The sequence below is a fragment of the Podarcis gaigeae genome (genome assembly GCF_964106915.1).
Source record: "Podarcis gaigeae genome assembly, chromosome: 16".
Lineage (NCBI taxonomy): Eukaryota > Metazoa > Chordata > Lepidosauria > Squamata > Lacertidae > Podarcis > Podarcis gaigeae.
The window spans coordinates 17,585,571-17,600,831 of record NC_139693.1 but is presented as its reverse complement, the minus strand read 5'-3'; positions in this window follow the sequence as shown (position 1 = coordinate 17,600,831).

The window sequence follows — 15,261 nt, the reverse complement described above, 5'->3', positions numbered from 1 at the left end:
GAAGCAATATAAGAAATAAGACAGCTTATTGTATTCCTAAGGCCCATTGAAATCAGAGGACTTCTAACTAGACATGGGCAACATTGTGCTGTGAATCTGCGCCTCTCTCTTTCTCTTTCTCTTTCTCTTTCTCTTTCTCTTTCTCTTTCTCTTTCTCTTTCACACACACAGTATAAGGCCTCATTATAGGGTTGCCATATTTTGAAGAGCAAAAAAGAAGACGCTATGATGACTCTCATTTTAAATACCCCTGCTTTTATGTAGGCTATAGAAGCTGTGATATATTGCTGAAAGCTGCAAGAGAAGAGAAGAGGAAAGCAAATCTTCAAACACCTGTTATGTCTATGTCTCATCCAGAAAGTATAACCAGATACATTTTGGCAAATTAAAAAAACCAACCCAGACAGAAATTTTACCCTGGAAAAAGAGGATGTGTCATGGAAAAAGAGGACACATGGCAACCCTACGTTCACACCATACATTTGAAACACTGTTGTTGTTGTTCAGTCGTTTAGTCGTGTCCGACTCTTTGTGACCCCATGGACCAGAGCACGCCAGGCACTCCTGTCTTCCACTGCCTCCCGCAGTTTGGTCAGACTCATGTTTGTAGCTTTGAGAACACTGTCCAACCATCTCGTCCTCTGCCGTCCCCTTCTCCTTGTGCCCTCAATCTTTCCCAACATCAGGGTCTTTTCCAGGGAGTCTTCTCTTCTCATGAGGTGACCAAAGTATTGGAGCCTCAGCTTCACAATCTGTCCTTCCAGTGAGCACTCAGGGCTGATTTCCTCCAGAATGGATGCGTTTGATCTTCTTACAGTCCATGGGACTCTCAAGAGTCTCCTCCAGCACCATAATTCAACAGCATCAATTCTTCGGCGATCAGCCTTCTTTATGGTCCAGCTCTCACTTCCATACATCACTGCTGGGAAAACCATGGCTTTAACTATACAGACCTTTGTTGGCAAGTTGATGTCTCTGCTTTTGAAGAGACCTTTTGAAACACTGTTATACCACTTTAAACCATCATGGCTTCCCCCAAAGAATTCTGGGAGCTGTAGTTTGTTGAGGGTACAGAGAGTTGTTAGGAGAACCTCTATTCCCCTCACATAACTTCAATTCTCAGGACTCCCTGTGAAGTGAGATTATTAAAATACTCTGTGAATTGTAGTTCTCTGAGGGAAACAGGGATTTCCTAACAACTCTCAGCACCTTTAACAAGCTACAGTTCCTGGGACTTTGAGGGGTTGGGGAGCCAGGACAGTATAAAGTGGTATGAAACTGCTTTAAATGTATGGTACAAATGAGGCTCTACAGCTACCCTGGCAACAGGGCAGTATCCTAAGGATATAAGGAGACTCTGGCTGCTGGACCAGATCAATGGCAGACAGTCCGTCTGAGTTCAACATTCTTTTTCCCACAGTGACCACCCAGAGACCTATGGGAGACCCACAAGCAGAGACATGGCTACAACTGCCCTCTTCACTGTCGTCCCCCAGTAGTTGGTGCCTCTGATCCTGGAGATGGTAAATAGTCATCATGACCCATAGCCATTGGTAGCTGTCTTCTCCATGAATAGCCATATCCTCCACCACACCAGAGTTTTTAATGTTTAAAGTTTTATTCTGTTTTTAGTCCTCTGTTGGGAGCCGCCCAGAGTGGCTGGGGAAACCCAGCCAAATGGGCAGGGTATAAATAATAAAAATTATTATTACTACTACTATTTGAGGAGACCAAGCTAGCTTAGGGGGGCAGGCCAGGCCACAGAGCACAGCTTCCTCCTCAAAAACCTCACCTCCACCCCTTGAGGTGGCTGCTGCCCTTTGCCTAATGCAGGGGGAGTCAAACTTTTTATACCTACCGCCCACTAATCCACCTTTCTTTATGGTAAAAATTCCTTACCGCCCACCAGTGCTTGATGGAAGGAGGGTTCAGCTTGTGCTGTAGAACCCCCTGCTGCCCACCCAGAATCCTGAAACGCCCACTAGTGGGCAGTAGGGACCAGGTTGACAATCCCTGGCCTAGTGATAGGGCCTCTTGCTGCATCCCAAGGAAGGCAACTCTCTATCCAAACTGGCAGCTCTCCAGCTGGTCTCTGGTTGAGGCCAGAGTAGTTGCCTCCCTCATTTCAGTGGTTCTCCATCAGGCATAGACTCAATGGATTTTAACTCAACACACAAAACATGATCGGTATGGATCATCCAGTCTTGTCTCTGAAGTGGAAAGGATGCATTAGGCCTTCACGGACCTGATGTCCTCCAGATGTTTTGGATCACAACTCACATCAGCCCAGTTGTTGTCTTTATCCTGAGGGTACTCAGGGATAAGCAGTACCAGAACATTTTTTTCTAGGAAAAAAAGCACTGCATTAGTCCCGCTCAGAGCGGAATCATGGGTGTCTGGGCGGGGGGGAGGGTTGCCCCTCTGGAATCATAAATGTATTTATTTGTTTTAATGGACACAGACACCCATATCCAGCTATGGAAGAAGATGTTTTGAGGGACATCCTGTTGAGAATGGCTGCCAGGACCATTCTCGGAGGAGAGCCTGCCTGGGCTGCTTCTGCAAATGTTACAAAATGTGGAAATCCTACGTATACAATGATAGTATAAACAAAGGAGATGTGGTGCCTTTTTGTGATCAGGTGAGCAGCTTAGGGGTGCTGCTGATCCTGACTCTGCTTTAGGGGGTGGGGCAAGGAATACAAACCTAAAGTGCTGACTAGGTACTCAGGAAATCTGTAGTGAAAATTCCCTTTCCGGGGAAACAGAAACTTAGTGCCACGGTTTTGATAGGTTGGAAGTTGAAAGAAAGACCCAAAGTTTTTCTATATAGGGCTGCTGGAGAGAAAGCAAAGAAGTAGAGTGGTTTCTGTTTCTTTAAGCTATGGATATCTGCAACTACCATATTTTTCACTCTATAAGACGCACCAGACCACAAGACGCACCTAGTTTTTGGAGGAGGAAAACAAGAAAAAAAATATTCTGAATCTCAGAAGCCAGAACAGCAAGAGGGATCACTGTGCAGTGAAAGCAGCAATCCCTCTTGCTGTTCTGGCTTCTGGGATAGCTGTGCAGCCTGCATTTGCTCCATGAGACGCACACACATTTCCCCTTACTTTTTAGGAGGGAAAAAGTGAGTCTTATAGAGCAAAAAATACGGTACTTCAAATGGGAGAAGAAGCTGGTAAAATGTGGACTAGACAATGTTACTTTTAGGTGGATTTGTCTTTGGTTGACTACCTGAGCCCAAGGAGTGCTCACCAATGGAAATGACACAGAGTTCTATCCTGGGCCCATTGTTCAATGTCTTTATAAACGACTTGGATGAAGGAATTGAGGGGACATTCATCAAATTTGCAGATGGCACCAAACTAGGAGGGGTAGCTAATGCCGCAGAAGACAGAATCGGAATTCAAGATGACCCTAATGGAGTAAAGCAGTAGAGAACAACTCATTCAAAACAATTATTATTATGAACTCCAAAAGTCGGGAGGCAATTCAGTGGTGGAGAAGTTTGGAAGCATCCCTGAAACCATTCCATCAGCAGAGCTGAACACACCTCTCTGACCTGCCAGCTTTCTATGTTCAACTTTTGACATCTCCCCTGTTTGCCGTTCCTAACCTTTCCTGCTGTTCTGTAGCAGAATTAATAAATAAAAACAAAAACATTTCTTTAACCAGGCTTTTGTTTTGGGCTGATTCACATTCTATGTCATTTTAGATGCATTTGTGGGAGTTCTTGGCTTGTTCTTGTTTTTACCATGTATTTTGTGTTTTCATTTTGTATTTTTATGTTGTGATCTTTGGATGAAAGGCAGTATACAAATTTAATATGTAAGCAAGGAAGTAAATACCATATTTTCTGTGTGGCAGGACTTGTCTCCTTCTCCCTCCTGGTGTCCCAGGTATCTTAATTTGTTAGCCACACCGTTACTTTCATCCCATTTCTCCCTTTGCTCTGGGAGTCGCAGCCCCCACTTGTAAAAATCCCCATCCCTTCCTTTTTCTTTCTCCTCCTCTCAAGGGAGTGAAGCACTGGTCCACCTGGCACTCCATGACCTTCCCAGCACCACCAGCCCAACCAAAGGATCTCAGGAGCGAAGTCTATAAAACTCCCACTAGCTCCAAAGGCCAGAGCCTTGTTTGGTTTCTGCAGAGTTAATTGCCCGGGGACCCCCCGCCGGTCCACACAGAGCATCTTTTTGTCTGCCAAAGAATCACTTGACCTTTAAGGTCTCCGTGGCTGCAACCCCCCCTGTCCCCAGAGGGTCAGGCCGTCCTCCATGAATGTCAATTTAATTCATGAAGCATGGCGGAGCCGCCAAGCGGTGTTGCGGTAGCCACGGGAAGAAAAGCCACAATGGGGCGCAGGCTGCAGGAACTGTTGTTGGAGCAAATCAGCTATTAGCGGCTTATTATGGAGTTCCACCCAAGGCAGGATAGCAGGGGCAAGAGAGAAAAGCAAAAAGGGACCTTAGGAGAGGATTAACCCTTATCATAACCTGTCAAAGATGGTTTGGGAATTAAGTCGTAGCTCACTGTACTGCATGCTGTGCTCACGTAAAGGCTGGATTGTTGCAATGCGCTCTACGTGGGGCTGCCCTTGAAGACGATTGGGAAACTTCAGATGGTCCAAAATGCAGCAGCAGCCAGGGTATTGGCCGGCGTTCCACTTAGATCTTGGATAAACTGTTTTAAAAGAGCGGAAGTTAGTTTCTGAGCCCAATTCAGTGATTGGGAAGCAAGGAAGGGGCCAAGGAAGGGACACAAAAGTGTGTGCCCACACCCTGCCTTACCTGAGTGCAATGCCTGTGTGTCCTCAAAGGGCTCTAATGCATGGGTAGGCAAACTAAGGCCCGGGGGCCGGATCCGGCCCAATCACCTCCTAAATCCGGCCAGCGGACGGTCCGGGAATCAGCGTATTTTTACATGAATAGAATGTGTGCTTTTATTTAAAATGCATCTCTGGGTTATTTGTGGGGCATAGGAATTCGTTCACCCCCCCAAAAAAAAATATAGTCCAGCCCCCCACAAGGTCTGAGGGACAGTGGATCGGCCCCCTACTGAAAAAGTTTGCTGGCCCCTGCTCTTATGGGTAGGTGAAGAGGCACACGCATGGCTGCTGGCAAGGGGCAGGAGGGTCTGCAGCGATCGAGGCAGTGACCTGGAATATCGTGACCTGGCGATATGCAGAAACAGCAGCCCTGGTGAGAAGTTGGTTTCCTGGCACCCATGCCACAGTGCCATGGGAGGCAAGCAGGCACAGTGGCTCTGTGCCACCATGCCACCTGCCCCAATCCCGGCTCACCAAGAGGTGCCAGTTGGCAGCAAGTCCTGCAGGAAACTGCAAGTACCTGAGGTGGGGGGAGCAAGGGTGCGCTTGAAGTGTGAGCAGGGCTATTTGCCCAAGGAGCCCAACTCTTGCCCGAGCCCTAAGCAAAATTGTAGAGCCAACAATTTTGGACCCCTAAGAATTTTGCGCCTGCAGCAACTGCCCCTGTAGCTCCCACCTACCCTGCCCTATGCTACTGCAAATAAGCAGATAATGTATACTAGGATTGCAGCCTCGAGGAACTATCTGGCCGCAAATAGATTTAAGACAGCCTTCTTCCCTACAGACCTTCCTGGGTGCTGAGATCAGCAGAGGAGGCTCTCAAAGGCTCTGGGATGGGGGTGACGGGGGACAGGGCCTTCTCTGTGGCAGCCCCTCCCTACGTGGCATAACTCCCTCCCCACAGAGGTGCGTCTGACACTTTCACTATACAGCTTCTGGAGGAAGCTGAAGACGCACCTCTGTTGACACCCGAGGGGTATATTTTTAGGATCCACCTTTATTTTTTATGGATTGTTAAGTTAGTTTCTATTGTCCTTAATATTGTGTTTTAATGCTGTAACTTGCCTTAAAACCTTAAAACTAAGACCTTAAAGGAGCTGAGCAGGCAATCAATCAATCAATCAATCAATCAATCAATCAAGGTTCTTCCTTCCACCACAACTGAAAGATTCTGTTCCAGTCACTGTGGATGTGGAAGCACACAACCCGCCATAGCGATGAGCTAATTGCCAAGAAGTCTAGAAAGGCCGGCATGTGAGAAGGGGTGGGGGGTGGGGAATCCCACCTCCAACAACTTGACCCGGGCTAATGACTGTTGAGGCTGAATGATATTTGTTTATCCTTAAGTGCTGGGAGCTCTCCACCACCACCATCCCCCGCCCTGCTGCCGCTCCCATGAGCAACCTTAAACACTGCCACACCTGTCTGGGCTCTTTCGCATTGTGGTTCTCATGAATGGGGGTCTGTTGAAAAGAAAACAAGCTTTGATTCTTGGCGGACTGGGCAAAATTAAGTAGGGCGGAGGGGTGGGGGCAGGGGGAGAAAGGCAGAGGAATGAAAGAAATTCCCAATAATCCCTATTTGTTGCCCTTGACCAACCTGAATTTCTCCCCACCATCATCCTGCTTCTCAAAACCTTAATTTGCTGGGCTAACATTTAAAGTGGTACGCACACGCTTCTCTTCACAACCTCTCGACGCTTTTCCTAGGGCTGGTGCAATTGGGAGGGGTGCAGCATAATTGCAAAGCACTCCAATGTACAGAAGGCCATCTGAGGAGGATTAAGGGATGATAATTAAAACTCATTTTATGGAGCCAATGTGGTCTGGAGCAAGGCTCGCAGACTCCCTGCTCCACCCCATGTTATCAGTTGATGGGAAACAAACTTAGCATGGCTTGAAATAACACCGCAGTGATATTGTTAACATCAATCTATGTGCTGAGGCGCCTCGCTTACCTCAGCTTGGCACCCAGTTCGTGCACACTACTTGCGCAGCCCTAAATCCATCCCTACAACAACCTCATGAGGCATAGCTGTCAACTTTTCCCTTTTCTTGCGAGGAATCCTATTCGGATTAAGGGAATTTCCCTTTTTTTAAAAAAAGGGAAATGTTGACAGCTATGCTGTGAGATGGGTTAGGGAGAGAGGCAGTGACTAGTCTAAGGTCACCCAGTGAGCTTCATGGCTGAGGATTAAGCTTGGTCTTCCACTCTAACCACTACACCATACAGGCAAATACTTTCCTCTAATATAACACATTTTAATGCTGGAGGAGACTCTTGAGAGTCCCATGGACTGCAAGAAGATCAAACCTATCCATTCTTAAGGAAATCAGCCCTGAGTACTCACTGGAAGGACAGATCATGAAGCTGAGGCTCCAATACTTTGGCCACCTCATGAGAAGAGAAGACTCCCTGGACAAGACCCTGATGTTGGGAAAGATGGAGGGCACAAGGAGAAGGGGACGGCAGAGGACGAGATGGTTGGACAGTGTTCTCAAAGCTACCAGCATGAGTTTGACTAAACTGTGGGAGGCAGTGGAAGACAGAACTGCCTGGCATGCTCTGGTCCATGGGGTCAACACGACTAAACGACTAAACAACAACAACACATTTTAAAACACCCTCAAGTATATGCATCTATATGCACACTTTAAGAGATGCATTTTGTTACACATTACTTGGCTGGAGGACCGCAATACAAAATTCATGGAATTTTGAATGTGTCCAGCAATTGCAAATCAGGTAGGTTCACCTTTAAATGTGAACAGAATTGAATTTCTCCCCCTGTGACTACAGTGCTGAATATCCGTCCCTGGAGCGCAAGAGGGCTCTTGACTTTGTGCCCCTGCTGCTTGTGGGCTTCCTAGAGGGATCTGATTGGCTGCTGTGGAAACAGAAGGCTGGGCTTAGGTGCCCCCCCCCCCCCGGCTTGACCCACTTTGCCACTTTTTACGTTCTTATGTTAATGCTCACATTTATAAAGCAGAAACAAAACTGTCCGGTCAAGGGGAAGGTTAGAGGCCGGCGCCTTTCCATGCTCTTCTAGTTCTCTGCTTTCAAGGAGCATTTAGCCCTAGGAGATAATTCAAAGCTGCAGTTCCCCCTCCCTAGCCGTATGCCATCTTGGGACCTGCTGCAATTAAAATGGTTGTTTGGCTAGCCCTGGGCTCCGACACCCCAAATTAGTTCCTGTCTGAACTTTGTGACACGAAGAGGTCCGTTTTATTGGCTTGCTGGTCTCTCTCCGCCTCTCCCTCCACCCCGACCCCCTCCTTGACCCATGGGCCTCTGCGGACCCTTGCAAGCCATTAGTTAGCATTAAGTGTGTTGCATGGAGATGAGGCAGGTTCATGAATGCCCTCGGCCAGCCAGGCCCTCGGCTAGTAGACTGAACCCTGGTGTTTACATAACCTGACCTCTTCCTATTGTGGCCGCCTTGTACTCTGGTGTTTGGTAACAAATTGGTGTGACCATCAGAGCAGGGCAGGGGCAGCACAGCTGATCTGTAATATCCCTAATGGTATGGAGTAAGCACTGGATTAGGGATGAGAGGAGGTCTTCCACTTCTGTTACCGTTTAGTGCAGTGGTTTCCAATTAGCTAATTACTGAGGACCCCCTATTTTTCAAAAGCCAACCCAGTGACCTCCTACTTTTGAAAATTTTGACAACTCTATGGTAGTTACCTCGCAAAGCAATTTTTTGAACAAAATGTGGGGTAGCCCCTAATAAGCAGAGGATTTTAGGTATACTAAAAAAATTGTGATATTAACCACGCAAAAATGACAAAAAAATTAGTTGGAGGGGTTGAGGCAAGGGATGGGACCACAGACCCCCTGGGTGTGTTTTGCAGAACCCCAGGGGTCCCTGGACCCTTAATTGGGAACCACCGGTTTAGTGGATTTGCGCTAACCTGCATCCTGCTCCATTATTATTATTATTATTATTATTATTATTATTATTACACACACACTAATTTTATTCAACTAAACCAAACAAATCAATACAACAAAAATAAAAGAAGTACAAAAATGAAGAGCAGTATGTCCAAGAGAGACTTAACATTAGGCTGGTAAAGTAGGCAGAGGCAGATTTAGGGCAGCATGACTGGTTCTGCCACACTGGGTGCCGAGCCCAGGGGTTGCTGCAGGGTATCGCAGCTATGACATAGTGAACAGAAAGCAAGAGGCAGGGGGTGCCGAATTTTGGGCTTACACAGGGTGCCGCTGAAATTTGAATGACCAAAGTCCCCCTGCATTAGGAAAGTCAAATTTCACATTGTCTGTGTGTCTGTATTTGTTGTCTTTAAGATAAAATTGCACCAAGAAGCACAGAATTTTTCAGGGCCCTCCAAGCCTTTGGCAATATGTAACTTACGAGTTGTTTTCTTCCAGCTAAGTTCCACATATTTTTATACAAAAGTGAAGGTCGCAAATCCTGCAAGGTTTTCCATTTTGGGGACAAAGGAGGTTCCAGCAGCTGCCACCACCCATGTCAAGAATTCCTGGGAGTTAAAACATGCTCCTTTAACAAGGAGATTTTTGAAAACAAATTCCTAGGTGGGGTGTGTTTTGCTGCAAACAACCAAGAAGGAAGTTTCAGTTGGTGAGTGGGGTGGGGACTGTGCCTAAGAACCTAAGAAGAGCCTTGCAGGATCAGGCCCATGGCCCATCTAGTCCAGCATCCTGTTCTCCCAGTGGTCAACCAGATGCATGTGGGAAGCCAGCAAAGAAAACCCGGGCGCAAGAACCCTCTCCCCTCCTGAGGTTTCCAGCAACTGAGATTCAGGAGCATTGCTGCCTCTGACAGTTGAGGCAGAGCATAGTAGCCGTTGACAGCCTTATTCTCCACAAATTTGTCTAATCCTCTTTAAAAGCCATCCACGTTGGTGGCCACCACTGTGGGAGCAAGCGCCATCATTTTAACTGTGTGCTGCATGAAGGAGGACTTCCATTTATCTGCCCTGAGTTGTCCAACATTCAACTTAACGGCTGTCCCTGAGTCCTAGTGTTATGAGAGAGAAGAAAACATTTTTTTTCTATTCCCTTTCTCCATGCCAGGTGCAATTCTATAAACTTTTATCATGTCCCCTCTTGCTCACCTTTTCTCTAAACTAAAAACTCTCAAATGTGGCAACCTTTTCTCACCTGGGAGCTGCTCCACCTCCTTGATCATTTTGATTATTCTTTTCAGAACCTCTTCCAACTTGACTGTATCCTTCCTGAGGGGAGTATTTCAAATGCAGTGGCACCCTAGATCTGTATAATGGCGTTATGAGATCGGCAGTTTTATTTTCAATTCCTTTCCTAATTTCACATCATTTCATTTCACTTTTAATATGTAAACCACCTTTCTACATTTCTACTCACAATGCGGTTTACAAGCTGAAGGAACAACAAACAGACAATGAAGAACACACACCTAATAGCAATCTGATCCAATACAAAAAAGTCATAATAAAAACAAAACTTTAAAACAAACAACTTATATCAAATAAAGCAATATTCAGTAATTTACTAGGATATAATAGTAAGCAGTACAATTAAACATCAGCAAATAATAATTAAACAATTTACACTTAACAGTTACAATAAAGGATTACTAAACTATAATAAATACAAATAGCAGCAAGTCACAATGCATAAAATACCACAAAACATACAAAACCATGATCCCAGCATGGAATTTGCCTTTTTCTTTTTTTTTTTTTTTTTTACAGCTGGGATTCAGAAAATAGTTCTCAGGCTAACAAGTCAACTTCAAATTGGGATTATAATTATTATTATTTTTTTAAAAAAAATCTGTTTTGATCTTGTTGTATAGGAAGCTGCCTTATAGCCAGTCAGACCCTTGGTCTATCTATCTAGCTCAGTACTGTCAACCCTGGCTGGCAGCAGCTCTCCGGGGTTCCTGGTAGGGTATTTTCCCAGCTCTACCTGAAACCTTCTGCCTGAAAAGCATATCATCTACCACTCAACCGCAGTCCTTCCCCCAAAGGTGTATGAACCGTCACACATAGACTGAGAGTCCGTTTTCAAATCTAGCAAAGTAACTTCAGCAATTCAACACCCCAATTATGTTTCATTTATTCATTTAATAAAAGTCATATACTGTTTTATGGTAAAACAAGCAAGAACCCACCTCCAAGTGATTGGCAAAACAAACAAACAAACATAACACATTAAAATTATTGATTAAAAAAAATCAAAAGATGAATAAAACACATGTCAACATTCTACATATGTTTTTAGCAGGCACTGAAAAAAGTACATCAAAGGCACCTGCCTGATGTCACTAGGCTGGGAGTTCCAGAGTGGATAGCTGCTGCCACATTATAAGTGTGGAAGGAAGTACTATATGACAGCTGCAAACATGCTGGTTCAACAGATTGAAGTGGTCAGGTGGGCAAGTAAATTGGTCCCAAGCCTTTCAGGTCTTTATATGCTAATAGCACCACCTTGAACTTGGCCCTCTAGAAAATGGGCAACCAGGGGAGATCTCTCTACAGAGGTGTTATATGCCTGTCAGCAACCATGCTGCAGCATTCTGAACTGACTGCTTCCAGATTATTGCACACACACACACACACACACACCTCTTTCAAGGAGCTCAGGTGATGAGCACAGTCCCCCCTTCCACACACTCCAACCTTTAATGGTCATTGATGCACCTCATACAGGTACCATTTATATTGTAAGCTCTTTGGGGGAAGGAATCTGCTTTTTCTCCCTATGTTTATTTCTTAGAAATAAACTATATTATGATGTAGTTGTTCCTGTTCCCCTTATTCTTATGATTATTCCAAAGTACTCTGTTTCATCTTTCCATCGGGCACTAATGCAGTGTTCTACATCATTCCAAAAGCCAACAGACTATTCCTACTCCCCCTCACTACTCCAATTAATGATAAATCACCAGATTTCAACATTCCACATTTGATGTTAGAAAACCCTGCTGGAAAAAAAAGCCAAGCCTGTCTGCCATCAATATTTTAACCGTCTCATGTGTACACAAAACAAAAGTCTGGAATCCATGCCCTAAGAGATGGAAATCAGAAATGGAAATTTCGAAAGGGCATTTTTTCCCATGCAAAACCTGAAGATTTCCATCCAGTCCAGTTCATTCAGTCGTGTTCGTTTTCTCACTGCTGCCTCAAAATTCTCCTGCTTTCCAACATGATCAAAGGACAGGTTTTTGTTGTGCAATTCCTAAGCATCCCTCACAGCCCTAATACACTGTCTTTAGCGCCACCTTCTGTCCGAATTACCACTTTGCGGTAATGTGGTGGAAGGTGGAGGTCCTTGTGGACTTCAGGCGAATGCCGCTCCCTAGTCCAGCCACACAGACAGCAACCCATTGGCATATTACTTTCCTTTTTTTAAAAAAAAGGCCTCTCAGAGACAGAAGCTGAGCGGGTTTTGTTTTATGACATTCCATCAGACTCCGCGTCAGACAAGACAAAACGACAGGGTTCTTCGGCGGTTGGGTGATGGATTTCTTTTTAGCTCATTATGTCTCCCCTCCCTCCCTCATCCGTATGCAAAATGGGATCCAGACAGCCTTGGGTGTACCATGGAAACCAAAGTACTTTGGTGAGAACGGGGGTGGGGGGGATGGTGTTGGGGGGCGGTGGCTGCAAGGGAGGGAGGGAGGGAGAGAAGAGCCAGAGGGGACTGGGAGAGTGGGAAATCTCTCATGCAACGTCGTCCCCCCAATCTGCATAATGCAATGTCCCTTCCTCCAGACACTGAAATATATTGTTTATAGAAGACAGAAGAGAAAAGAGGAAGAATGTGGAGGACACCGAGGGGGTGGGAGTGAAAGAGACAAGTGGGTGGGAAAAAGGATGAGGAGAAAAAGGGGAAGTGGATGAAAAGGTTGGGCATTCATGGCGGGCCGTGACACAGCGGAGGGGGAGGCCTGCTTCCCAACTAGACTAAGCCCAGTGGGGGCCACTACTTGGAGAGCAGGCAGTTGACTTCCCCCTTTTCCGGACTCTCCAAAGGACAGCGGGATCCATGCTGTCTTCTCTCCTCCACACCAATTATCTCAGCCCTTGCTCATTCGCCGTTATTCTGATCTGTATGGTGCCATCACCAAGAGAGTAACACAAACCTTGCCCAGCAAGGTGCTTCCAATTGAAAGCATGTCAAGGCCAAGGTCAAATCTAAGTGGGAAGTTTGGCACAGGAATACTGGAAGATGTCAGTATTCTTCACACTGACTGGCAGCGATGGCTCTCCAGGGTTTCAGGCGGGAGTCTCTCCTAGTTCTACCTGGAGATTGATCCTGGGATCTTCTGCCTGCAAGGCGGACGCTCTGCCATTGAACCAGGGCCCCTCAAACCAGAACTCCCAGAACTCAGGCTTTGGGGTGTCACCAAGTTCTCAGTGACACCATCTGGGCCTGTGGTGGACCCACCCACCCCACAACATTACAGATACATTTCTGTGTTTTCAACTGCATCCTCCCCGCAATTTGCTGTCTTTGGTATCTGTCTTCCATTCTTTCTCTGAGCTTTTTATTTCTTACTTCCCTTTCTCCACTACTTTTTTGCCAAAATGGCCTTCTCCTTACAGCCCCTCACAGTCAAGCCACGGCAGACTCTCTCTTGAAATGTCGAGGGAGGGGAGTCCTGTGTTTTAACAGGAAAGGGAGTTAGGAGGGTCCCTTGCCCCAGCCATCATGGCCACTGGCCAGGGATGAGAGAGGGCCGTAGAGTCAGGATGCTTAGAGGCCTGCTGAAGCTGCTTTGGCTTCAGGAGGCTTTCGCTGAGGTGCAAGCCAGTCATTTATGAAATAATAGCTGTATACATCTAGTGGTGGCTTTGCTGCTCTGATACCAAATGGCAAAGCCATATGGCAGGGATTTGTTTGTTTTACAAATTTCTAAACTGCTGCACAGTCTGAGGTCATCAAACTAGTGTACAAAAATAAGATACAAAAAAAATCTAGTAAGAATTATTGTACCCCATTTCCAGAACAAAAACAGGGGGTGGCAAATGAAGTTATTAGAGGAAGAAGTCAAAGGGTTTAATTTATGTCAGTAGTTTAATATACTGTGAGAACTGCGGGGGGGGGGGGATACTGAATGGGATAGTAGGAAATATTTGGAGAAACATCCCAAATATTTCCCAGTTTCAAGTATTTCCTTTGGAGAAAAGATTACAACATTGAGAATACTGTCGTAACTTTTTCATAACTTCAATTCCTGTTATGTAGCATATATCCCAGCCTTTTGGGGGGAAAGTGGGAAAGGGCAGTTGCCCAGTGATTAAGAAGGTCCCATGTTCAGGCATTTCCAGTAAACCTGTGTAAGTTTCCCTGCCTGAAACCTTGGAGAGCTGCTGCCAGTCAGTGTAGGCAGTACTGAGCTAGATGGACCAGTGGTCTGACTCAGTACAGTATAAGGCAGCTTCCTCTAAACATTCCTCTTTACCCAGGTCTTTAGCCATTAAATAATCTATGGCCTGTTAAAACTGTGAGTGGGGGCACTGTTAGAATCATAGAATTGTAGAGTTGGAAGGGACCCTGAGGATCATCTAGTCCAACCCCCTGAATTGCAGGAATATACAGCTGTCCCACATAGGGATCAAACCTGAAACCTTGGAGTTATCAGACCACGCTCTAACCAACTGAGCTATCCAGTATTGGTGTTATTATGATGATTTTATTATTATGTTGTCTGTTATTATGCTTTTTTTTTTACTATTGATGCTCTCTAAAATGTGTTCTTAATATTGTGCACAGCCTTGGGATCTTTTGATAAAGGGCAGTATATAAACTGAATACATAATAATAATATTAGATAGATAGATTCTTTATTGTCATTACACAAGTGCAACATTGCACAAGTGCAACGAAATTGGATGCCATCCCTTAAAAACAACAAAAGCAACACAACAACAACAACCAAACAAACCACATTCCAGCCACACCCACACCCACACCCATCAAACTCCCAGGTCACACTATCGAGTTACTGCATTTAAGAAGGCCACAGCTCTTGGATAGAAACTATTTTTCAGTCTATTTGTCCTTGACTTGATGTTTCTGTATCTCCTGCCAGAAGGCAGTAGTACAAACAGACTGTGTCCCGGGTGAGATGCATCCTGCAGGATATTGTTTGCTTTCCTAAGACAGCGGGAACCGTACAGTTCTTCCAAAGATGGGAGGGGATGACCAATAATCCTTTGGGCTGTGGTTATGACCTTCTGGAGCACCTTCCTCTTCCTAGCTGTACAGCTGAAGAACCAGGCACAAATACAGTATGTGAGAATGCTCTCTATGGAGCCTCGGTAGAAGGACACCAGCAGTCTCTCACTCAGATTGTTCTTCTTTAAAAGTCTGAGGAAATAAATTCTCTGCTGGGCCTTCTTCACCAGAGCAGTAGTATTTGCGCTCCAAGTCATGCCCTGATCGATAGTC